This window comes from Lepus europaeus, chromosome 1 (assembly GCF_033115175.1).
Source record: "Lepus europaeus isolate LE1 chromosome 1, mLepTim1.pri, whole genome shotgun sequence".
Lineage (NCBI taxonomy): Eukaryota > Metazoa > Chordata > Mammalia > Lagomorpha > Leporidae > Lepus > Lepus europaeus.
In genome coordinates, this window is record NC_084827.1 from 5619355 (window position 1) to 5645702 (window position 26348).

The following is a 26348-nucleotide window of genomic DNA, read 5'->3' on the forward strand; positions in this document are numbered from 1 at the left end:
TGTGCTTCAGTTCATTATTCACAAGGGAAATAAAATGATGACAAAGAGAGAGTGGAAGAGAAGATGGAGGAAAAAAAACCCCAAATCTAAATATGAAACTCCAGAGATGAAATTTAACACTATGATATTTTAATAATACTATTTAATAATAATAGAAGGCAGCTTAAATACTATGCACTACCAGAGACAGTATAATACACAACCTCAGGGAAGATTCAGCATGGAAGGTGTGGCAGAAGTCACAGGTATATACTAAGAACCTTTCAATAGACTGCTGAATGGACAGGCTCTCCTGCTTTCCTTGTGAGCCTTCTTTGTTCTGGTGGCAGAACAAGCAAAGCCAGGCCTGGAGACTCCCCCCAGGCCTGCACCAGAGCCTTCTTAATGTGAACAAACACATAAGGCGTGTTCTTGTCTTCACACAGCAGCAGGAAGTGCAAGATGTCCCATTAGCTTGGCATCTGCAGCCTTCAAAATGAACCCAGAGATGTCCCCACTTAGGGTTTTGGTGGTCCCATTGGCTCCTTTCAGAAGCTGCTGAACCAGGGCCAGGGGTTGCTCAGTGAAGTGGGTATCTGAAAGGGGGTAGGACTTTAGATTAACCTTGGACTCAATCATGGATTTGGTTCCACAGGCTCCTACATTGAAGAACAGTTGCTAGCTTTTTTTATCCATTCTCTGGTTGATTGACATTGTGTTGTTTCCAGGTAGGAACTCATTAATAAATCAGTTATGAACATTAGTGTGCAAGTCTTTGGGTGGATGTAGGTTTTCATGAGCAAGTGGTCCACAGAAAAAAGCCACAAATAATAAATTTCAAATACAAACCAAAATGGAAACATTGGTTCCCTGTTGCCACATCCCAAAAACCACTCCCTTTCCCTCCCCCTTTCAGGCATAAGGAAGATAATTCTGTGGTTTCCTTGCACATGTAATTTCTTGGGAAGTTCTGTATGACCAGTTAATAAAGGAAGAAAACAAAGGCTTGATTTATGAGTAAATGGGTATGCACAGAGGCCAGATCAGACAGAAGTAGCTGTCTTCTGCACTATGGCCTTACAAAGAGTTTGAAGATGTACTTGAAGAACAATTCTCCCATTGGGTAGAATATTGATGGTGGATGTAATAGTCACTTTGTGTAAAAAAAAAAAAAATAACCTGAAGTCAAGGTCAGCACTAATTCATGGGCAGTGTGTAGCAAGCTGTGCAATAGACTTGAGGATGGACTTAGTAGGAAGGACATAGAGTGTGGAGAATAGACACGTCCTACATATATTTCTCTAATATGGCATCCACAGTGAATTGGCAATCATTGGCATAGATCAGTGTGCAAGTGTCAGTCAGCGTCTTTCCCTAGCCGCAGAGGAGCCTGTTCAATAGGCTGAATGACTGAAGAAATTTGGTCTTTCCTCTTTAAAGCTGACTGATGCTGTTTACTACCAAAAAGACAAGGTAGATATGGCCCTATGCTCTGCTGGACTGTAGTCATTTGACTGGTGAAGACTGATTACACCAAACCCTTGCTGTCATAGAGGGGATTGCATTGGTCTTTGTTGACATGGAACTTTGGCATAGATTCGCCTTCTTTGCCCGTAGTACTTGTGCCAGCATATGCAGATGTGTACAATACCTTGTGTATTATAACTTTTTACCCCACAACTATGCCTCTGACAGATATCTTAATGTATTAAGAAGTGAGACTGAGCAGTGAGTTCAGGCCTGCAGAAGTCATGGTTTAACCATCAACCAGCAACAGCTGCCTTAAGAAAACTGCATTAGACTGCTGAAGGCTTAGGTATGGGTTCAGCAAAAACAGTCCTTTGTCAGGTGGATCTTTTTAAATTTGTTTTAGTGCTTTTCAAATATGAATAATTCATGAAGGAAATACTTCACACAGGCATAATTCTGTACTTTTGCAAATATATCTCAGTGATGGATTCTCAGAGTAGGAATTGCTGGATCAAGGAGAACATGAATTCACATGATTTCAGTAGATGCTTCCAAATTTTCCTGCATAAGGGTTGTTGCATTTTACATTTTCATCATTAAACCGTGATAGTGCCTGCTTTCTCATGGTCTCTCCTACAAGGCATGATGTCAAGCTTTTAAATTTTTTTCACCTAATATGTGAGAAACAAGATCTTAATATGGTTGAATTTGCATGGCAGTTATTGTAGAACAGATTAACAACTTCTAATATGTCTGAGGACCATTTCAATTTCTTATTTTATAAGTTTTAGGTAATTCATTGTACTGCAATTCTCCATTTTTAAGAAAGTTATTATCAGGAGTATCAGTCCGTTGTCACACACACTTATTATTCAGCATATTTTTGAAAGTTTTCTTCTTCGCATGTAAGGTCACTTCTTTTCTGACTCTGATCATTCTGGAATTTCTTCAAGTATACAGTATGTGTAGAATATTTACTTTTCATTTTCGCCATATTGAAGTCCAGCTATCACAATGCTGTTTGTTAAAGTCCATTTTTCTTTCCTTGATTGTATGCTAAATTTTTGTATGCATTTGTATCTCATTCCTGTATCCTATTCTCTTCCAAGTTGTCTATCTATTCATGCATCCACACAAACCACAGATATTTTAGTTTCCAAGGTTTTGTATTTTCTGTGTATTTTAATGTTTTATAATCATCCCCCTCCTTGCTCTTCTTCTTGCAGTGTTTTCCTAAGTGCACTTAATTGGATTTTCATGAACAGCCTGTCCAGCTCCAGACATTTCTGTTGATAACTTTCCATGCTGATCCTTTATTATCAGCCCTTATTGTTTGAAATGGTTTCTCCATGGATTCTTTTGTGGTTGCCAAATCTGTAGTCATATTATCTATGAACAGAGAAAGTTTTGTTTCTTCCTGTTTTTTTTTTTTTGCACTGAATTACTTTATCTTGACTAATTAACTAACTAAATATATTTAATAGTACTGGAGATAGTGAATATTATTACCTTGTTTCTAATCTCTGTGGCCATGCCTCTAGTGCTTCCTTGTTAAGCAAGATGCCATCTTTGAAACCTTAATTATATGCTAAATTTATGTATACATTTGTAACTCATTCCTGTATCCTATTCTCTTCCAAGTTGTCTATCTATTCATGCATCCACACAAACTACAGATATTTTAGTTTCCAAGGTTTTGTATTTTCTGTGTGTAAGTGCTTGGATTTTACCATGTTAAGGAAGAATCCATTACTTCCTATTTTTTTGAAATTTCAAGAATATTCCTTAGTGACTTCAATTTTTTCAAATACTTTTTGGCAACCATGAAGATTGAGATTTTTTTCTTTCCAGATATATTAATATAATGAGTTATAATAATGAATACTATAATGATCAGCAACCTTGCACTCCTAGAATATTTCCTTTTGAACAGAATATATATATGACTGTGATTAAGTTTTCACTTTATTTACTTGAGGAGCAGAGAGCCAGAGTACCAGGACAAACAGGGAGGGAGAGATACAGAGAAAGACAAAAAAAAAAAAAAAAAAAAAAAAAACAGAGAGTGTGTGCTCCCATTTGCTTGTTCACTCCCTAAATGCCTGAAATGGCCATGATGGGTAGGGCCATGGTTGGGAGCCAAAAGTGAAACCTGGTTCTCCCACATAGGAGGCAATAACCTAGTTTCTGGAGCCATCACTGCTACCTCCCAGGGTCTGCATTAGCAAAAAGACCCAGAGCCAGGAACCAAACTTAGGCACATTGATATGGGATACAGGCATCTTAAACACAAGGTTAAAAGCCCACACTAGAATGTGAATTTTGAATGTGATGTTAGAGTCTTTCTGCTAATATTATAGTAAGATTCTTTCATTTAAGTCACATGAAATTAACTATGGATTTCTGTTTTTGTGATGTTTTTCTAGAAATGCTAATCCTCCGTCTTGAGGCACCGGCACACCGGGTTCAGGTCCCGGTCGGGGCACCGGATTCTGTCCCGGTTGTCCCTCTTCCAGGCCAGCTCTCTGCTGTGGCCCGGAGTGCAGTGGAGGATGGCCCAAGTGCTTGGGGCCTGCACCCCATGGGGGACCAGGAGAAGCACCTGGCTCCTGCCATCGGATCAGCGCGGTGTGCCGGCCGCAGCGCGCCAACCGCGGGGGCCATTGGAGGGTGAACCAATGGCAAAAGGAAGACCTTTCTCTCTCTCTCTCTCACTGTCCACTCTGCCCGTCAAAAAAATAAAAAAAATAAAAATAAAAAAGAAATGTTATGTTTACTTAATTACAAATAGATTGGGACAAAAAGGGAAATAGAATGCAAAAATCACAATTTCTAGAAAATAATTACAATGAAAGAAAAATGTTAAATCTATGGTTTGCAGAAAAAGAAGTGTTCCAAGGAAAATCCATTTTAGTAAATACTTGTATCAACAGCAACTCCAAAATTAAAGTAAATAATTTGACAACTGAAAAATACCAACTGATATATTGAGTTTGATATATAACATTTTGCATATTTCAAACAATTACAAATGTAGGACTCCTGATTAGAGTTGTCATGCAGGTGTCTGATGATTAGGAATGAATGACTCTTGAGCAGAAGAGTACCTATGAATTCAAGATTTGTTTCATGAATGTGTTATGTTTTCTTTTTTAAAAAAGCTTTTATTTAATGAATGCAAATTTCATAGGTACAACTTAAGAATATACTGGTTTTCCCCCCATACCCATCCTCCTACCTCCACTCCCATCCCACCTCCTACTCCCTCTCCCATCCCATTCTTCATTAAGATTCATTTTAATTAACTTTATATACAGAAGACCAACTCCATACTAAGTAAAGATTTCAACAGTTTGCACCCCCCCATACACACATGCAAAATATATACAGTACTCTTTGAGAACAAGTTTTGCTGTTAATTCTCTTAGTTCCACTCATTAAGGACAAAGGTCCTACATTGGGAGTAAGTGCACAGTGACTTCTGTTGTTAATTTAACATAAACTCTTGTTTATGACTCAGTGATCATCTGAGGCCCTTCCTTCAGAGTAATGTACATCCTTCTTTGATGACTCCTTCTTTCCACTGGGATCTCACTCACAGAGATCCTTCATGTAGGACATTTTTTGCTACTGTGTCATGGCTTTCCATGCCTGAAATGCTCTCATGAGCTTTTCAGCCAGCTCTGAATGCCTTAAGGGCTGATTCTGAGGTCAGAGTGTTACTTAAAGTGATTGTCATTCTATGAGTCTGCTGTGTCAACTACTTCTCATGTTGAACATTCTCTCCTTTTTAATTCTATCTTATTACCACTGACTGAAAGTCAGTGTTACACAGAGAGGAGAGGCAGAGAGAGAAAGAGAGAGGTCTTCCATCTGCTGGTTCACTCCTCAATTGGCCACAATGGCCAAAGCTGCACCGATCTGAAGGCAGAAGCCAGGAGTTTCCTCCAAGTCTCCCACGTGGGTGCAGGGGCTCAAGGACTTGGGCCATCCTCCACTGCTTTCCCAGGTCATAGCAGAGAGCAGGATCAGAAGTGGAGCAGCCAGGTCCCGAACCGGTGCCCGTATGGGAAGCTGGCATTCCAGGCCAGGGCATTAACCCACTGCACTACAGCACTGGCCCCTCTTGATGCTATTTATATGATCTCTAACCTTTAATCCTATCTATATATTCACTTTAACACTTAATATGATCACTTTAGCAATTAAGATGGCATTTTTATGACCAGATTTTCATGGGATTTGGAGTCCCATGACAAGTCTTTAAACTGTACTCTTAAAAGTAAGTTTGTATGAATGTATACAAAACTATACAGCTTCACAATTATAAACTTCCTCTTCCCTCTCTTATTCCCATTCTTATTTTTTACTGAGATCTCTTTTCAATTGACTTTATGCACATATAATTAACTCTATGTAAAGAGTTCACAAATAATATGAAGAAAAAACAAGATGAAAAAAAGAAAGAAAACTAAACTGTTCCTCAACAGTCAAGACACGGGTTGTTTAAGTCATCACTTCTCAAAGTGTCAATTTCACTTCTACAGATTTTGTTTTAAGTGCTTTATTAGTTCTCACAGATCAGGGAGAACATATGGTATTTGAACATTTGGTTCTGGATTATTTCACTAAGTATGACGTTTTCCAAATTTATCCAATTTGTTGAAAATGACTGGATTTCATTTTTTTTACCACTGTGTACTATTCCATAGTGTACATATCCCTTAATTTCTTTATTCAGTCTTCAGTTGATGGGCATTTAGGTTGATTCCGTGTCTTAGCTTTGTGAATTGAGCTGCAATAAACATGGAGTTGCAGCTAGCTCTTTTGTTTACTGTTTTCATTTCCCTTTGGAAAGTTTCCAGGAGTGGGATGGCTCGGTCATATGGTAGGCCTATATTCAGATTTTTGAGATATATCCATACTGTCTTCCATAGTGGCTTTACCAATTTACATTCCCATCAACAGTGGATTAGGGTACCTTTTTTCCCATGCAGGGTGTCTGATGATTAGGAATGGATGACTTGGGGCCAGCGCTGTGGTGCAGTGGGTTGGCGCCCTGGCCTGAAGTGCTGGCATCCCATATGGGTGCCAGTTCTAGTCCCGGCTGCTCCTCTTCCAATCCGGCTCTCTGCAATGGCCTGGGAAAGCAATAGACTATGGCCCAAGTCCTTGGGCCCCTGCACCCACGTGGGAGACCTGGAAGAAGCTCCTGGTTCCTGGTTTCGGATCGGTGCAGCTCTGGCCATTGCAGCCATTTGGGGAGTGAACCAATGGATGGAAGACCTTTCTCTCTGTTTCTGCCTCTCACTGTCTGTAATTCTACTTCTCAAATAAATACATAAAATCTTAAAAAAAAAAAAAAAGGAATAGATGACTCTTGAGCAAAAAGTACCTAAGAATACAAGACCTATTTCATGAATTTATTATGTTTTCTATGATCATGTTGTTGTTTGTTCTACTGAATCAATCTCGTATTGAGAGATAGATGGGACCTGCATATCTACGTGGAGGGCGTGGACACTCAGCACAAGCATGGACACAACACAGGACCCCAGTAATCAAGAGCCTGAGAGAATGCCAGCTTTGGAGAGTGAGATTGCAGTACAGCAGCCTGTACCACTAGTGATATAGGTGGGGGGAGAGCCTGGTGTGAGTCCAGTCTGGAACCTGTGGGGGACAGGATACCTGCTAGCATAGAGGTAAAAAAGGGGACATGCTTCTTCTTACTCATCCACGCCCTCCCCCACAACAGCACTTGGCAATCAGCTGAGAGAGAATGGGCGCCATTTCAGAAACATGTAACTGCTGTGCCAACTCTTGTGCATATGCCCAGTAACTGGCTGAGACAGGATGGATGCCATCTTGTCAGTAGCTGCAACAGTGGCTCAGGACCACATACCTGGTAACCAGTGGCAAGAAAGCACCATTGTGAAATGAGAAGGAGCTGTAACCCTTAGCTCTTCTGTGTTCATGTGATTCAAGGATTTTACCAGAGGGAAACATCCACATTCCCTATTCACATTGAATTTGATTGGGAAGATTGACAGGGGACTGGACATCCACGTATGACTTTGAGGTGCCCCCAGCATCTCAACATATCACAGGCTCTGGGGCTCAAACCACTTTGGTGGAGCACTCACATGCAGCTGGCTCTGGGAACTTCTCTGCTTATCTGTGAGTGGCACAGACTAGTAGGGCAAGGAAAATCTCTTGTACCCCATGACTTTGAGAGCCTGGTGTGCTGGGACCATGGGAAATCTGCATGAGAGGGTGCAAGGTGTAGTTGGGTCTGTGGGCAGTCACTGTGAGCAGCTCCATATGCTCAGAGCTCCCTGATTACCTCGGAGTGTGGCATTGCAATGGAATCCATGCTTACACTGAGGACTGCACAAATCCTTTGTGTGGTTCTTATGGCAGCATGGATGAGTATTATACCCGCTGTGGACTAACACCCAGGCATTTATCACCTTGGAAGATAAGAGGTGAAGGTGTGCTTACACGAACAGAGGTGATCACATCCTCCCTTCTGATTAAAAAAAAAAGAGAGAGAGAGAGAGAGAGAGAGAGAGAGAGAGAGAGACAGACCTGTCACACCCATCTTTTTTTTTTAATTTTTATTTATTTATTTATTTTGGACGGGCAGAGTGGACAGTGAGAGAGAGAGAGAGACAGAGAAAGGTCTTCCTTTTGCCATTGGTTCACCCTCCAATGGCTACCATGTCTGGCGTGCTGCGGCCGGCGCACAGCGCTGATCCGAAGCCAGGAGCCAGGTGCTTCTCCTGGTCTCCCATGGGGTGCAGGACCCAAGCACTTGGGCCATCCTCCACTGCACTCCCTGGCCACAGCAGAGAGCTGGCCTGGAAGAGGGGCAACCGGGACAGAATCCGGCGCCCCGACCAGGACTAGGACCCGATGTGCCAGTGCCTCAGTTGGAGGATTAGCCTATTGAGCCATTGAGCCAGCCTGTCACACTCATCTTGACTGTTATCCTGGAATATGGTCCCACCCTGGAGCACTGACTAGAGAGAGCTCCCTCTCCATAGCCAAAACGCACTTCTGTGTATTCACTGAAAGAGCAGACATTCCACTAAACCACAGGATCATAGCTCAAAGATAAACGGCATCAGAGGAAAACACTAACAACTGTCTCCACAAATGCCTAACAATAAATACAGAAAGTAAAAAAACAAGAATAAGAAAGACAACATAACCCCTCCCCAAAAGGAACACAGCAACACTTCAATATTAGAATGTGAAGATAAAGAGATTGATGAAATGCCTAAAACAGAATTCCAGAATTCAAAAGATCAATCATAGAATTAGAAGCAATGAGAAGCAAACCCACAAATTAAAGAAATGCATACATGACATGAATGAAAAATATTCCCATGAAATCATTTTAAAGACAAAATGAAATTAGAAATGAAGAATTCAGTAGGTCAAATGAAAAATGCAGTGGAAAGTATTAACAACGACTTGATGAGGCAGAGGCAAGGGTATCCAATCTGGAACACATATCTTTGGAAATTTTACAGTCAGACCGAAAAAAGAAGAAGAAATTAGAAAAATTAAAAACAGTCTTGGATATTTATGCGGTACTATCAAATGACCCAACATACAGGTCTTAGGAGTTCCTCAATGTGTGAAATGAGAGAAAGGATTAGAAGACCTATTTAGTGAAATAATTATAGAAAACTTCCTCAGTTTGGAGAAAGGGATGTCCAAGTACAGGAAATACATAGAACTCCTAATAAATATAACCAGAAAAGATCTTCACCCTGACACATTGTAGTGAAACTTTCAACAATTAAACTAAAGAAAAGATTCTAAAATGTACATGACAGAAATGCCCAGTTACTTTCAGAGTATCTCCAATTCACAGCTCACTTCTCATCAGAATATGCACAGGCTAGGAGAGAATGGCAAGATATAGTCCAAGTCTTAAGAGGAAAAAAAAATTGTCAATCCAGAATACCCCACAAAGCTCTCATTTATGAGTGAAGATGAAATAAAGACCTTCCATAACAAACAAAAATTGAAAGAATTTGTCACCACTCATCCAGCCTTACAAATGAGGCTTAAGGATGTGCTACACACAGAATCACAGCACGATAGTCATCATTATGCAAGAATATGAAGGCAGAAAATCTCCAAGTAAAAGTACAAAGAAATCCAAAGTAAATAATAGGAATATTTATGGAAAAATGGCAGGGCCAAGTATTTACTTATCAATGGTAACCTTGAATGTAAATAGCCTAACTTTTCTTTTTTTCTTTTCTTTTTTTTTTTTTTTTTTTTTTGACAGGCAGAGTGGATAGTGAGAGAGAGAGACAGAGAGAAAGGTCTTCCTCTTTGCCGTTGGTTCACCCTCCAATGGCCGCCGCGGCCGGCGCATCTCGCTGATCCGAAGCCAGGAGCCAGGTGCTTCTCCTGGTCTCCCATGCGGGTGCAGGGCCCAAGGACTTGGGCCATCCTCCACTGCCTTCCTGGGCCATAGCATAGAGCTGGCCCGGAAGAGGGGCAACCGGGATAGAATCCAGCACCCCAACTGGGACTAGAACCCGGTGTGCCGGCGCCACAAGGCGGAGGATTAGCCTGTTAAGCCACGGCGCCGACCAGCCTAACTTTTCAGTTAAAAAATATAAACTGGCTGAATTGATAAAAAAAAAAAAAACAAGACCCATCTACTTGCTACCTGTGAGACATACCTCACCAACAAAGATACCTGCAGACTGAAAGTGAAAAGATGGAAAGAAATATTCCATGCTAATGAAAACCAAAAAAGAGTTGGTACAGCCATCCTAATATCAGACAAAATAGACTTTAACACAAAAACTTTTAAAAAGAGACAGAGAAGGACACTATGTGATGATTAGATTAAGAGATCTATTGAACAGGAGGATATAGCTATCATAAATGTATGCATGGGGTTTTCCAAGATGGTAGAATAGGGAAAGGATGGTCCAAATCATGTGGGGCAAAATTAGTATTTAAAAAGGGGAGAAACTACATGCCTAAGATAAATCTGTGGGAAATTTGCAGCAGGAAACCCAGCAAGAACAACAGGGATGGTCCAGGTCCATGCCAAAAGAGCAAATAAGAAAAAATAAATTTAAAAAAAAGAACTTTATCTGTTTCTCCCACATGGCTGACAGGAGCCCAGGTACTTGGACCATCTTCTGTTGCCTTCCCAGGTGCATTAGCAGGGAGTTGGATGGATGGAAGCAAAGAAGCCTGGACTCAAATTGACACTATGATATGGAATGCCACCACTTGCAATGCTGGCATTCCATATCATGGAGTTCCTGGCTCCTGGCTTCAGCCTAGCCCAACCTGGAGTCTTGCAGCCATTTGGGAAATTAACTACCAAGTGGAAGATCTCCCCTTCTCTCCCTGTCTCTATCATACTGCCTTTCAAGTAGATAAATAAGTATCTTAAAGAGAGACAGAGAAGGAGGGAGAGAGGGAGGCAGGAGGGAAAGAAGAAAGGAAAGAAGGGAGGGAGGAGAGGTGGGGAAGAAGGAAGGAAACAAGCAAACCACCTAAATAGCTTTCTGAAATAGGCAGAATTCTATAGATGCCCTGTAAGATTTTTGTTATTCAGACAAATACTAATCTGATTCCTGCTGTAAATCATCGCATCTGTTGTGGTATCACATACCAGGTAGCCTCTGGAAAAATTCGATGTGTAATCATCATGAGAGAATGAGGATGAAAAAAGGCAAAAGTATCTAAGCATTGTTTAGAAAGCAATTTTGATACACAAACCTTTTGAAAGCTTCTTAGCAGTTTTCAAAGATCTCTGGACCACATATAAATGTGCTAATTATATATTTAATTTCAGTCTTTATTTCTTTAAAATGAGGATCTTGATTAGCTTAAAATATAGAGTTCATATAAGATATTTGGCACCTTTTCAGAAGCATAATAAGCACTTGATATTTGTTGCTTGTGGCTGTTATAATCCTTTCTCATTGGTATCCTTCACATCTTACTGCTGATAGGAACAAACCTTGGCATTGGGGGATCTATTCCTCTCACAGTTGTCAGATTTCATGGAAACCATCACTCAACAAACTAAAAGTCTCAGCCTCTCATATAACACCATGAGATTGTAGAAAAACATGAAGTCATAAAACTATAATCATATTAAAGGTTTGCATATTGTAATTTGTGATATCTGTCTCAGGTTTATGACAGTTCAGACACTTGAAAGCTTGCATGGAAGTAGTGTGATGACAGTATCTGTCCTGTCTATTACCTACAACTTTTCCTCCTAAGGCAATCACACAATTTTTGTTCTTTTCTAGAGACAAGATGCAGAGAGCTTTCCCCATCCCTTATAGAGAAGATAAATAGGAATGATGTCTTATGATCCTTTTGGGAATTTGATTTCTCAATAGAAATTCAAGACTGTTTTTATTTATCTGATTCTAAAATAGAATCTGTGTTGCAGGGGTTCAGCCATCCAGTGAATCTACACATACATGGGATTTATGCCATCCTATGAAGGCTACTAAAGGGAGTAAGATTCTATACAGATTTTAGAGGTATGTTTCTCTTCTCTGTAAAGTTTATTCTGGATCAAAGTCTTCTTGGGGGAAAAATCCAGTGCTGACACGTTATTTAGAAGAGATTCCTTTGTGCCAAGGAGATGGTTTCCAGTGCAGCAGAAATCACCATGGCTATGCCAAGGAAATGACATTGCTGAGTGCACTTGCCTCCTGAATCAATGTGTGTATGTGTGGGCAGGCAGTTAGAATAGACACTAAGGTCTCCCTCACCCCAGGGAACTTCTTCATGCTGTGCTGTAGACAGAGGTCTCAGGACTCCCTCAGCTTGTCCCTCACCATTGTCTCCCAGTGTGGCCAGATGGTGGTGGTCAGAGCAATGACAATTATCCTGAGATGGAACCCAGGAAATTAGAGGCTTTATATCAGGCATGGTCTCTGTATCTGCCTCTAAAATAGCCAAATGAATGAAAGGACATTATATAGTACCTACCCTATGCTGTTGTCCAGGAAATTCTCTCTACTTGGAAGAAAATGTCCAGAAATAGTTGCAATAAATCATTTCCTTCCAGAAACAGTGTAAGGAGTAAGATTGCCACATAATTATTTCTCTTTATAACTATCTCAGATTATCACAATTATTATGACAATCAAGTTTGACAATTATATTATAATGACAATCAAGTTTGAAATCATTGTGTTTTCAATAAATACTTTTTGCACAAAATAGGATAGAATGAGTGAACAGCCAAAACTGCTGCTGAGGAAAGGTTGGAATAAAGTTCCCTAGGTGCAAAAGCCTCCTGATTTGCAAGACTAATGTTGGCGGGAAATTGATCGTTGAAACTTTGTTTTCTGAGCTGCTGTTTTACGTATTCTATTGGGAAGGTGAAATTTTAGGTATCACCAGTGTGATATTTCCTTCTCTTCAAAAAAGGTTTATTTTTCATCTACTGAATGGGGTCAGGGGAGGGAGGGAAGGGGAGAGGGAGGGAGGGGAAGAGAGAGATCTTCCATCTGTTGGTTTACTGCCCAAATGCCTGCAATAGCCAGGGCTGAGCCAGCCCAAAGCCAGGAGCCTAAAACCACATGAGGGTTTCCCACATGGATCTCAGATACCCAAGAACCTGAGCCATCATCTACTGACTTTCAGAGTACACTAATAGGAAGGTCGATCAGAAGCAGAGTAGCCAGGACTCAAAATGACACTCTGATGTGAAATGTGGGCATCCCAAACAGCAGCTTAACTAAGTGTACCATAAAAACCATCTGATATTTCCTTCTTTATTCCAGTATGATAGCTGCTTAAGGATTTTAATCTATCTTAAGATTTTTATATTTTCTACTCTTAACAGCAAAATAGAAATGGTAATTCAGTAGACCAAACCATCTTCAACAATAGTACTATTATTCATATACAGAAATTAGATTTAAGACACTGCTAATTGTATCAAGTTGTGTATATGTCAAATTTTGGAATACTGATGTTACTATCCTCCACTCAGCATATTATAAGAATATTCCTTAAGTGAAGAAAAAAATAATTTTATAAACATTTTATAGAACCCTCCTGAAATGTTATATATTTAAGCAGGTCAAAGAATCTGATTTTGTGTCTCCATTTCATTACTGCTTTATTCTCAAAGAAACACTGACCATATAACTGATTCCTCTCTGAGGTTTATAATTCACAAATCCTCAAATTGACATTTCTATTTTCAAATCTGCTTCTTAGGTTATTTTACCTGAATATGATGTGGGTTTTCCAAAACCTGTTTTTCTTCTCACAAGCATGAATTCAAAACAGAGATAAGATACCATATTAGTTTCTACAGCTGGTATAGTAATTCCCTGGTTTCTGGCCACATCTCTACTTGCTCCCTCCTCACATCACTTTGACTTCTATGTGCCTTCCCCAGTTTGTTTCTCAAATTCTCTTTGCCTTTATCTCATAATGACATTTGTCATCAGAACTAGTGTTCACCATAAAATCGAGGATTATCTTATCTCAGGACCCCTAAGTTAATCACAACCACAAAAACTCTCTTTTTAAGTAAGGAACTATTCTCAGGTGCTAGGTTTTAGAATGTGGATATATATCTAGTGGGGGGTCATCATATAATCCACTACAAATATCAATACATTTAATTATGACTATTTTAACTACAGAGACATGTAAAATTATTTATCTTTTACATATTTATTTATATATTTATTTAAATTTATCTTTTATAAAAATTGTCTTTTTACTTTCAGATGATCAGTCATAACCATAGTTTGTTTCTAATGAAGTAGAAATCAGGGCAGGTGTTTATTTGTAAGTGGTTAAGATACCAGCAGCTCATATTGGAGTGTCCAGGTTTGACTTCCAGCTTCAGCTATTGATTTCAGCTTCCTGCTAATGCAGACTCTGGGAGGCAGGAATGATAGCTCTATTCCCACAACCTATGTGGGAGACCTGGATTAAGTTCCTAGCTCTCAAGCCTCTTTTCAGTTGTGGGTATTTGGGGTGAAATGGCAGATGGAAGCTCTCCTATTCTCTCTCTCTCTTTTTCTCTCTGTCTCCCCTCCCTCCTTTTCACCTCTCCCTCTTTCCTCCCTCCATCTCATCTCTCTTTCTGTGTCTTTTTCTATCTACTTCTCAAATAAATTTAAACTAATGAAGTAGAAACTATATTAGAAATGTAGAAATATATATTTAATATCCATCCTACATATATATCTTTAAAAGTTAATGAAAAAAACCTATGCATGGATTTCAAATTATTTTGCACAAAAATAAAGATGTATTTTTATTCAGTTTTTCTATCAACTTTTTGAAGACTTGCTATAAACATTTAATATAATGCATGTGAATAACTAAACATATAAGTAGCTAAAAATTTGATTCATCTAATTAATAAGCACTCTGGGTTTCATTCTTATCATCAACTATGCTAGGTATTGTGAGAGTCATAAGTATAAGATATACAATATATAAAATGTGTTATTCATTATCTAGTAATGGAGCATCTTCATTAAAATAAGTTAAATTTTCTATCAGTCATTCTTCATCTTTGATTTATCTTGAAGATGATGCTTCCCAGTTATCTCCACTACATAATAATTATTTTCCCTAGTTTCTGGGACATCCACCAAAGTTGTTATTTTCCTCAGAAAATAACTAGCTACTAGTTACTTTACTTAGTAGTTTTAACCTTCATTGACTATCTTTTCTGACTCAATTATTGGTAATGCTGATTGAAAATGTGTTGTTTTAACTTTATCATTGTTTTAAATTTATAAGTTGTCAATTGGTATAAAATGCTTTATCTCTTTGTTAATCATCTATCCACCTATCCATCATTGTTAATGCATAAAAATTTTTATTCAGCCGGCGCCGCGGCTCACTAGGCTAATCCTCCGCCTTGCGGCACCAGCACACTGGGTTCTAGTCCCGGTCGGGGCACCGATCCTGTCCCGGTTGCCCCTCTTCCAGGCCAGCTCTCTGCTGTGGCCAGGGAGTGCAGTGGAGGATGGCCCAAGTCCTTGGGCCCTGCACCCCATGGGAGACCAGGAGAAGCACCTGGATCCTGCCATTGGATCAGCGCGGTGCGCCGGCCACAGCGCGCCTACTGCGGCGGCCATTGGAGGGTGAACCAACGGCAAAAGGAAGACCTTTCTCTCTGTCCCTCTCTCACTGTCCACTCTGCCTGTCAAAAATAAAAAAAAAAAATTTTATTCAATGACTTAAACTTCATTGTTTTAATGCTTAATTCTCCCATATTTGGATGTTTCAAATGTATTCTTCTGTTCTATCAACATGTTCCTGTCATTTTGGGCACTTCCTAAATTCTAATATTGACAAAATGTTTTTACCTCTCCTTGGACATCTTCAATTCTACCACAAAGCTACCATTTCTGCCACATGATCTGATATTGATAAATATCTTGATTTTAAATAATTTACATTTTTGTGATAATGTATATTTTATCATGATTTTAATCATAATATATCAAGAATATCTGTTATCTTCATTTAACTTAATATATAATTTGGGAGAACATATAACTTGCTATACATTGTTAAGATTCATTTTTTAAAATTTTTATTTAAGCTTTTGAAGTACAGAAACTTCTCAATTTGATGCAATCCCAAATGTTAATTTTGGTTTTGACTGCCTCTGCTGTTGGAGTATTTTCCAGGAAGTCTTTGCCTGTGCCTATATCTTGCAGGGTTTCTCCAATGCTCTCTAATAATTTGATGGTTTCGGGTCGTAGATTTAAGTCTTTAATCTATGTTGAGTGAATTTTTGTGTAAGGTGATAGGTATGGGTCTTGCTTCAAGCTTCTGCACGTGGAAATCCAATTTTCCCAGAACCATTTATTGAAAAGACTGTCCTTATTCCAGGGATTAGATTTGGATCTTTGGTCAAATATAAGTTGGCTGTAGATGTTTGGATTGATTTCTGGTGTTTCTATTCTGTTCCATTGGTCTATCCATCTGTTTCTGTACCAGTACCATGCTGTTTTGATAACAACTGCCCTGTAGTATGTCCTAAAATCAGGTATTGTGATGCCTCCGGCTTTGTTTTTGTTGTACAGGATTGCTTTGGCTATTCGAGGTCTTCTGTGTCTCCATATGAATTTCAGCATCATTTTTTCCAGATCTGAGAAGAAGGTCTTCGGGATCTTGATGGGTATTGCATTGAATGTATAAATTGCTTTTGGGAGAATAGACATTTTGATGATATTGATTCTTCCAATCCATGAGCATGGAAGATTTCTCCATTTTTTGGTATCCTCTTCTATTTCTTTCTGTAAGGTTTTGTAGTTTTCATCGTAGAGATCTTTAACGTCTTTGGTTAAGTTTATTCCAAGGTATTTGATTGTTTTTGTAGCTATTGTGAAGGGGATTGATCTTAGAAGTTCTTCCTCAGCCGTGGCATTGCCTGTGTATACAAAGGCTGTTGATTTTTGTGCATTGATTTTATATCCTGCTACTTTGCCAAACTCTTCGATGAGTTCCAGCAGTCTCTTAGTAGAGTTCTTTGGGTCCCCTAAATAAAGAATCATATCATCTGCAAAGAGGGATAGTTTGAGTTCGTCCTTCCCGATTTGTATCCCTTTAATTTCTTTTTCTTGCCTAATAGCTCTGGCCAAAACTTCCAGAACTATATTGAATAGCAGTGGTGAGAGAGGGCAACCCTGTCTGGTACCAGATTTCAGTGGAAATGCTTCCAACTTTTCCCCATTCAATAGGATGTTGGCCGTGGGCTTTTCATATATTGCTTTGATTGTATTGAGGAATGTTCCTTCCATACCCAGTTTGCTTAGAGTTTTCATCATGAAAGGGTGTTGTATTTTATCAAATGCTTTCTCTGCGTCTGTTGAGAGAATCATATGGTTTTTCTTCTGCAGTCTGTTAATGTAGTGTATTACGTTGATTGTTTTGCGAATGTTGAACCATCCCTGCATACCGGGGATGAATCCCACTTGGTCTGAGTGGATGATCTTTCTGATGTGTTGTTGCATTCTATTGGCCAGAATTTTATTGAGTATTTTTGCATCTATGTTCATCAGGGATATTGGTCTGTAATTCTCTTTCAATGTTGCGTCTCTTTCTGGCTTAGGAATTAAGGTGATGGTGGCTTCATAGAAAGAATTTGGGAGGATTCCCTCTTTTTCGATTGCTCTGAATAGTTTGAGAAGAATTGGAGTTAGTTCTTCTCTAAATGTCTGGTAGAATTCAGCAGTGAATCCATCTGGCCCTGGGCTTTTCTTTGTTGGGAGGGCCTTTATTACTGTTTCAATTTCTGTGTCAGTTATTGGTCTGTTTAGGTTTTCTATGTCTTCCTGGCTCAATTTAGGGAGGTTGTATGTGTCCAAGAATCTTTCCATTTCTGATAGATTTCCCTGTTTGCTGGCATACAAGTCCTTGTAGTAATTTCTGATGATTCTTTTTATTTCTGTGGCGTCTGTTGTTACGTTTCCCATTTCATCTCTGATCCTATTGATTTGGGTCTTTTCTCTTCTTTTTTTAGTTAGTTGGGCCAATGGGGTGTCAATTTTGTTTATTTTTTCAAAAAACCAGCTCCTCATTTGGCTGATTTTTTGTAATGTTTTTTTGGATTCAATCCTGTTGATTTCTTCTCTGATTTTAATTATTTCTCTTCTCCTACTGGGTTTGGGTTTGGTTTGCTGCAGATTTTCTAGATCCTTGAGATGACTTGAAAGCTCATCTATTTGGTGCCTTTCCAATTTCTTGATGTAGGCACCTATTGATATAAACTTTCCTCTTAACACTGCTTTTGTTGTATCCCATAGGTTTTGGTATGTTGTGCTGTTATCCTCATTTACTTCCAGAAAATTTTTGATTTCTCTTTTAATTTCTTCTATGACCCATTGTTCATTCAGGAGCATGTTGTTCAATCTCCATGTGTTTGCACGTGCTCTAGGGATTCCTGAGTTGCCAGTTTCCAATTTCATTCCTTTGTGGTCTGAGAAGCTGCATGGTATGATTCTAATTCTTTTGAATTTGCTGAGACTTGCTTTATGGCCTAGTATGTGGTCAATCCTAGAGAGGGTTCCATGTACTGCTGAGAAGAATGTAAAGTCCTTAGATGTAGGGTGAAATGTTCTGTAGATATCTGTTAGATCCATTTGGGCTATAGTGTCATTTAAATCTACTGTCTCCTTGTTGATCTTCTGTCCTGTTGATCTGTCTATCTCTGAGAGTGGAGTATTGAAGTCCCCCAGTACTATTGTATTGGGGTCTAAGTCTCCCTTTAAGTCCCTTAACAAGTCTTTTAAATAAGCTGGTGCCCTGTAATTAGGTGCATATACGTTGATAATCGTTATATCTTCCTGTTGAATGGATCCCTTAATCATTATATAGTGCCCCTCTTTGTCTCTCCTAACAGTTTTTGTGGTAAAGTTTATGTTGTCCGATATTAAGATGGCTACGCCCGCTCTCTTTTCATTTCTGTTGGCGTGGTATATCTTTTTCCAGCCTTTCGCTTTCAGTCTGTATGGATCATTGTTGGATAGATGGGTTTCTTGTAAGCAGCAAAAGGATGGGTTTTGTTCCTTAACCCAGTCAGCCAATCGGTGTCTTTTAACTGGACAGTTCAAGCCATTAACATTCAATGAGACTATTGAGAAGGAGTAACTTTGCCCTGCCATTAGCCAAAGATACTTTCTAATATATGGTTTGAGATTCCTGTGATCTTTTGGTGTGAGGTTTCCTACCTTTACCTTCTTTCATATTGGTGACCGTGTTTCTGTGTTTCTGTATGTAACACATCTTTAAGCATCTTTTGCAGGGCTGGACGAGTGGCGACAAATTCTTTCAATGTCTGTTTGCTGTGAAAGGTCTTTATTTCACCTTCATTCATAAATGAGAGCTTTGCAGGATATAATATTCTGGGCTGGCAGTTTTTCTCTCTTAGCACCTGGGCTATATCTCGCCATTCTCTCCTAGCTTGTAGGGTTTCTGAAGAGAAGTCAGCTGTAAGTCTAATTGGAGATCCTCTGAGAGTAATCTGGCGTTTCTCTCTTGCACATTTTAGGATCTTTTCTTTGTGTTTCACTGTGGTGAGTTTGATTACGACGTGTCGTGGTGAGGATCTCTTTTGGTCATGTTTATTAGGGGTTCTATGAGCTTCCTGTATTAGGATGTCTCTGTCTTTCCCCAGTCAGGAAAGTGAAGAGGCAACCAACAGAATGGGAAAAAATATTCGCAAACTATACTACAGATAAAGGATTGATAACCAGAATCCACAAAGAAATCAAGAAAATCCACAACAACAAAACAAACAACCCACTTAAGAGATGGGCCAAGGACCTCAATAGACATTTTTCGAAAGAGGAAATCCAAATGGCCAACAGACACATGAAAAAATGTTCAAGATCACTAGCAATCAGAGAAATGCAAATCAAAACCACAATGAGGTTCCATCTCACCCCGGTGAGAATGGCTCACATTCAGAAATCTACCAACAACACATGCTGGAGAGGATGTGGGGAAAAAGGGACACTAACCCACTGTTGGTGGGAATGCAAACTGGTTAAGCCACTATGGAAGTCTGTCTGGAGATTCCTCAGAAACCTGAACATAACCCTACCATACAACCCAGCCATCCCACTCCTTGGAATTTACCCAAAGGAAATTAATTTGGCAAATAAAAAAGCCATCTGCACATTAATGTTTATTGCAGCTCAATTCACAATAGCTAAGACCTGGAACCAACCTAAATGCCCATCAACAGTAGACTGGATAAAGAAATTATGGGACATGTACTCCATAGAATACTATACAGCAGTAAGAAACAACGAAACCCAGTCATTTGCAACAAGATGGAGCAATCTGGAAAACATCATGCTGAGTGAATTAAGCCAGTCCCAAAGAGAAAAATATCATTTGTTTTCCCTGATCGGTGACAACTGAGCGCCAAAGGGGAAACCTGTTAAGTGAAATGGACACTATGCAACAATGAACTGATCAGCTCCTGTCCTGACTTTAGATGTACAATGTAATACTTTATCCTTTTTAGTATTTGTTGTTGTTGTTGTTGTTCTAGTACTATTGGTTGAACTCAGTAATTAACACACAATTATTCTCAGGTGTTTAAATTTTAACTGAAAAGTGATCCCTGTTAAATCTAAGAGTGGAAAAAGAGAGGGAGGAGATGAACAATTTGGAACATGCTCAATCGGACTGGCCGCAAATGGTGGAGTTAGAAATGTGCCAGGGGATTCCAACACAATCCCATCAAGATGGCATGTACCAATGCCATCGCACTAGTCCAAGTGATCAATTTCAGCTCACAATTGATAGCTCCGATAGGTCTAAGAGTCAAAGAGATCACACAAACAAGACAAGTATCTGCTAATACTAACTGATAGAATCAAAAAGGGAGAGAAAGATCCAACATGGGAAGTGGGATACACAGCAGACTCATAGGATGGCAGATGTCCTAAACAACACTCTGGCCTCAGAATCAGCCCTCAAGGCATTCGGATCTGGCTGAAGAGCCCATGAGAGTATAGCAGGCATGGAAAGCCAAGATATCATGGAAAAAAAAAAAAAAGACCTAAATGAATGATCTCTGTGAGTGAGATCCCAGTGGACAGAACGGGGCCATCAAAGAAGGAGGTACCCTTCTCCGAAGGGAGGAGAGAGCTTCCACTTTGACTATGACCCTATCGGAATAAGATCAAAGTCAGCGAACTCTAAAGGCTTCCATAGCCCTGGCAACTCATGACTAGAGCCTAGGGAGATTACTGACGCCATGAACAGGAGTTTCAAATTGTTAAATCAGCAACAGGAGTCACTGTGTACTTACACCCCATGCGGGATCTGTCCCTAATGTGTCGTCTAAAGCCAAGTGATGCTATAACTAGTACTGAAACAGTATTTTTATACTTTGCGTTTCTGTGTGGGCACAAACTGATGAGGTCTTTACTAATTATATACTGAAGTGATCTTCTGTATATAAAGAGAATTGGAAATAAAAAAAAAAACAACCTGGTGTTAAAATGGAAATGGCATAGAAAATTAATTAATTTAAAAAAAATTATGTAGGATCTCTGTCTTTAATGTGCTATACATTGCTATTTAATGCTATAATTAGTAATCCAATGGTAGTTTTTTCACTTTATGTTGCTATATGGGCAAAATGTTGAAATCTTTACCTAATATATACTAAACTGATTTTCTGTATACAAAGAGAATTGAAAATGAATCTTTACATGAATGGAAGGGGAAAGGGAGCGGGAGGGGGGAGGGTTGCGGGCGGGAGGGAAGTTATGGGAGGGGGGAAGTCATTGTAACCCATAAGCTATACTTTGGAAATTTATATTCATTAAATAAAAGTTAAAAAAAAAAACAAATAAAAAAAATTTTTTTTATTTAAGCTATACAAGTTTCATGTATTTCTTGTAAACAGATTTAGGACCATAGTGATACTTCCTGCCCACACCCTTTCTCTCACCCAAGCTCCAATCCTCCTTCTTCCTCCCTCTCACATTCCCACTCTTAATTTTTACAAAGATCTATTTCCAGTTTACTTAATGATCGTATAGTTAACCCTAAACTAAGTAAAAGAGTTCAACAAATAGTATGAAGAAAAAATACATTTTCCTCAACAGAAGAGACAAGGGCTGTAAACAATCATCGAATCTCAAACTGTCCATTTCACTCCTAAACATTGCATATTAGGTATTCTATTAGTTACCTCAGATCAGGGAAAACACGATATCTGTCTTTTTGTTACTGGCTTATTTCACTAAGTATAATGATTTCCAGTTGCATCCATTTTGTTGCAGAAGACAAGATTTAATTTTTTTTTTTTACAACTGAATAGTACTCTATAGTGTATATGTAACATAACTTCTTAGGACCAGACAGATCCTTTGTGTGGTTCATGGGTGGCATATGTAGGCACTGTGTAATCACCCCAAGCATTGATCAACTTGACAGAGGGGAGGTAAGACTGTGATCACACCAGCTGATGTAATCATACCCTCCTCCCTGCCAACAGTAGAGCAGATCTACCATGTCCAACTTGCATGTCACCATGGACTCCTGCCCCACCCTCGAGCACTCACCTGAGCTCTCTGGCCTCACTCAGCACACACCTCTAAATATCCACTGAAGGAGCAGATACTTCACTAAGCCACAAAGGCATATTTCAAAGATAAAAGCCATCAGAGGGGAAAACCAAGAGTGGTTCCCAAACTGCCTAAAAATGCAGAAAATACAAGAAACATAAACAGGGAAGACAATAGGAATCCCCAGAAGGAGCACAACACCATTTCTTGTCTTTTTTTTTTTTTTTGACAGATAGAGATAGACAGTGAGAGAGAGAGACAGAGAGAAGGGTCTTCCTTTCCATTGGTTCACCCCTCAAATGGCTGCTATGGCCGGAGCTACGCCGATCCGAAGCCAGGAGCCAGGTGCTTCCTCCTGGTCTCCCATGTAAGTGCAAGGGCCCAAGCACCTGGGCCATCCTCCACTGCCTTCCCGGGCCACAGCAGAGAGCTGGACTGGAAGAGGAACAACCAGGACTAAAACCTGGCGCCCATATGGTTTGTTGGCGCTGCAAGTGGAGGATTAACCAAGTGGCTCCCACAACACATTTCAATATTGGAATGCGAAGATGAAGATAATTGATGAAATGCCTGGGAAGGAATTCAAAACAATGATCATAAGATTACTCAAAAACAATTTTAAAAATGTGAGTTAAAGAAATCAAATACTACAGAGATGAAAAATTTTGCTGAGATAAAGATGAAGAAGAGAAATCAATTTTAAATTTTACAAATGAAGAATTCAATATGTCAAATAAAAAATACAGTGGAAAGCCTTAACAGAGTGAGACAGAAGAAAGAATATCTCAGCTACAAGACAAGTCTTTGGAAATATGTCAGACAAAAAAAAAATCAGAAAGATTAGAAAAACTGAAAATAGTGTTTGATATTTTAGGGGTACTATGAACCTAACCTAAGAAGTCTTAAAAATTCTTGAAGGTGTGGAGACAGAATAGATTAGAAGGCATATTCAGTGAAATAATAGCAGAAAATATACCTAATTTGTAAAAAGATATGGAAGTCAAAGTAGAGGTACCACGTAGAAATACAAAAAGACTTGACAAAAAAAAAAAAAATCACCATGACACATTTGTCAAACTATCAAAAGAAAAACATAAAGATTCTAAAATATATACAATGGGCTAGCGCTGTGGCACAGCGGGTTAAAGCCCTGGCCAGAAGCACCAGCATCCCATATGGGCACCAGTTCTAGTCACAGCTGCTCCTCTTCCTATCCATCTCTCTGCTATGGCCTGGGAAAGCAGTACAAGATGGCCCAGGTCCTTGGGCCCCTGCACCCATGTGGGAGACCTGGAAGAAGCTCCTGGCTCCTGGCTTCGGATTGGCACAGCTCTGGCCATTGCAGCCATCTGGGTAGTGAACCAGCAGATGAAAGTCACCACTCTCTCTCTGTCTCTACCTCTCTCTGTAAGTCTGTCTTTCAAATAAAATAAAACAAATCTTTAAAATATAAAGGAAATGCCAGGCTACCTTCGGAGGACCTCCTCTTAAACTGACGTCAGAAACCCTACAAACTAGGAAAGAATAGAGAGATTTAGTCCAAGTATTAAAAGAAAAAGAGATTGTAAACCCATAATATTGTACCCAGCAAAACTTTCATTTATATATGAAGAAGAAATAAAGACCTTCCCAAATAAACAGTAACTGAAAAATTTGTCACCACTTGTCCAGCTTTACAAATGATACTTAAGGGTGTGCTACACACAGAAAAAGATGAAGACAGTCATCATTGTGAAAGAATGTGAAAGTAGAAAATCTTCAAGTAAAAGTACAAAGGAAATCCAAAAGAAAAAATATCAATATTTATGGAAATGTGTCAGGGCCAAGTCATTATTTATCAATAATAATCTTGAAAATAAATGGCTTAAATTCTGCAGTTGAAAAATACAGACTGACTGAATGGATAAACAAGACTCATCTATTTGCTGTCTACAAGAAACATACCTCACCAACAATGAAACACACTGAATGAAAGACCAATGGAACAGAATAGAAATGCCAGAAATCAATCCAAGCATCTACAACCAATTTATCTTTGACCAAGGAGCTAAAACCAATCCCTGGAATAAGGACAGTCTCTTTTACAAATGGTGCTGGGAAAACTGAATTTCTACATGTGGAAGTATGAAGCAAGACCCCTACCTTACACTTTACACAAAAATCTATTCACATTGGATTAAAGACCTAAATCTACAACCTGATACCATCAAATTACTAGAGATCATAAGGGAAACTGCAAGATATTGGCACAGGCAAAGAATTCTTAGAAAAGACCCCAGAGGCACAGGCAATCGAAGCCAAAATTGAAAAATGGGATTACATCAAATTGAGAAGCTTCTGTACTGCAAAAGAAACACTCAGGAAAGTGAAGAGGCAACCAACAGAATTAGAGAAAATATTTGCAAACTATGCAACTGATAAAGGATTAATAACCAGAATATATAAAGGGATCAGGAAACTCCACAACATGAAAACAAACAACTGAGTTAAAAAATTGGCAAAGCACTTAAACAGACATTTTTCACAAGAAGAAATCCAAATGGCCAACAGACACATGAAAAATTGCTCAGGATTACTAGCCATCAGGGAAATGCAAATCAAAACCACAGTGAGAATGTCAAAACCCCAGTTAGAATGTCTTTCATACAGAACTCAACAAACAACAAATGCTGGCAAGGATGTGGGGGAAAAGGTACCCTACTCCACAGTTGTTGGGAATGTCAACTGGTAAAACCACTATGGAAGACAATTTGAAGATAGCTCAGAAATCTATAGTCCTACCATATGACCCAGCCATCACACTCCTGGTAATTTACCCAAGGGAAATGAAATGAAATCAAAGAGTTATGCATACCCCTTGTTTATTGCAGCTCAATTCACAATAGCTAAGATATGGAATCAACCGAGATGTCCATCAGCTGAATAATAGTAAAGAAATTATGGGGTATATACACCATGGGATTTTTACACAGCAGTAAAAAAAAGAATGAAATCCTGTCATTTGCAACAAAACGAATGATGCTGGAAAGCATCATGCTTAGTGAAATAAGCCAGTCTCAAAAGGACAAATACCATATGTTCTCCCTGATCTGTGATAGCTAATAGAGCACCTAAAAGATAATCAATAGAAGCAAAATTGACACTTTGAGATGCAATGACTTTGAATATCCCTTGTTTTGACTGTTGAGGAATAGTTTTTGTCCATACTAGTTGTTGATCTTTCTACTTGTTATAGAGTTAATCATATGTGTATAAAGTCAATTGAGAAATAGATCTCAGTGAAAAATTAAGAATAGGAATAGGAGAAGGAAGAAGCAGAAAGGTGGGAACATAGGTTGGAGGGTGGGTATGGTGGTAAGAATTACTGTGTTCCTAAAGTTGTATTTAAGAAATGCATGAAGTTTGCATTCCTTAAATAAACATTTTCTAGGAAAAAAAAAACCCTAGGGCTTACCTAACATGAGTCCACTCTCCAAATATGTGCTCAAAAACGATAAAAATATGAGTTTCTATCTAAAATTATCTAGTGATTAAGACTTTAGAATTCAGGTTTATTCTCCCACCATCTTTACGAAAGTTGACAAACCAAGCTACAATAAGATCAATGTAACTGCAAGAATTAATGTTGGGATTTTCGCTGTCAAAGAGTAAGCAGCCATGGAATTTTGCATCCCCCATGTGCCTTGTGAATATTTAAGGACTAAAACAACATAAAAATCCATGAAACTTGACAGATTTTAATATTAGGGTAACTATGTTAATCATGTGGTCATAAAGTCTGACTATATATTT

General features: G+C 39.0%; 1 long non-coding RNA gene and 1 pseudogene across 1 annotated transcript in view; one reads left to right on the plus strand and one right to left on the minus strand.

The window, feature by feature from the left end:
• The window catches only part of LOC133764287 (uncharacterized), an 80489-nt gene that overhangs the window by 4876 nt on the left and 49265 nt on the right, over positions 1-26348 (plus strand). The window contains exon 2 of the long non-coding RNA XR_009866439.1: positions 11909-12002. This is a non-coding gene — a long non-coding RNA (uncharacterized LOC133764287). The remainder of the gene's footprint in view (positions 1-11908; positions 12003-26348) is intronic.
• Positions 164-618, minus strand: LOC133758734 (NHP2-like protein 1; annotated as a pseudogene).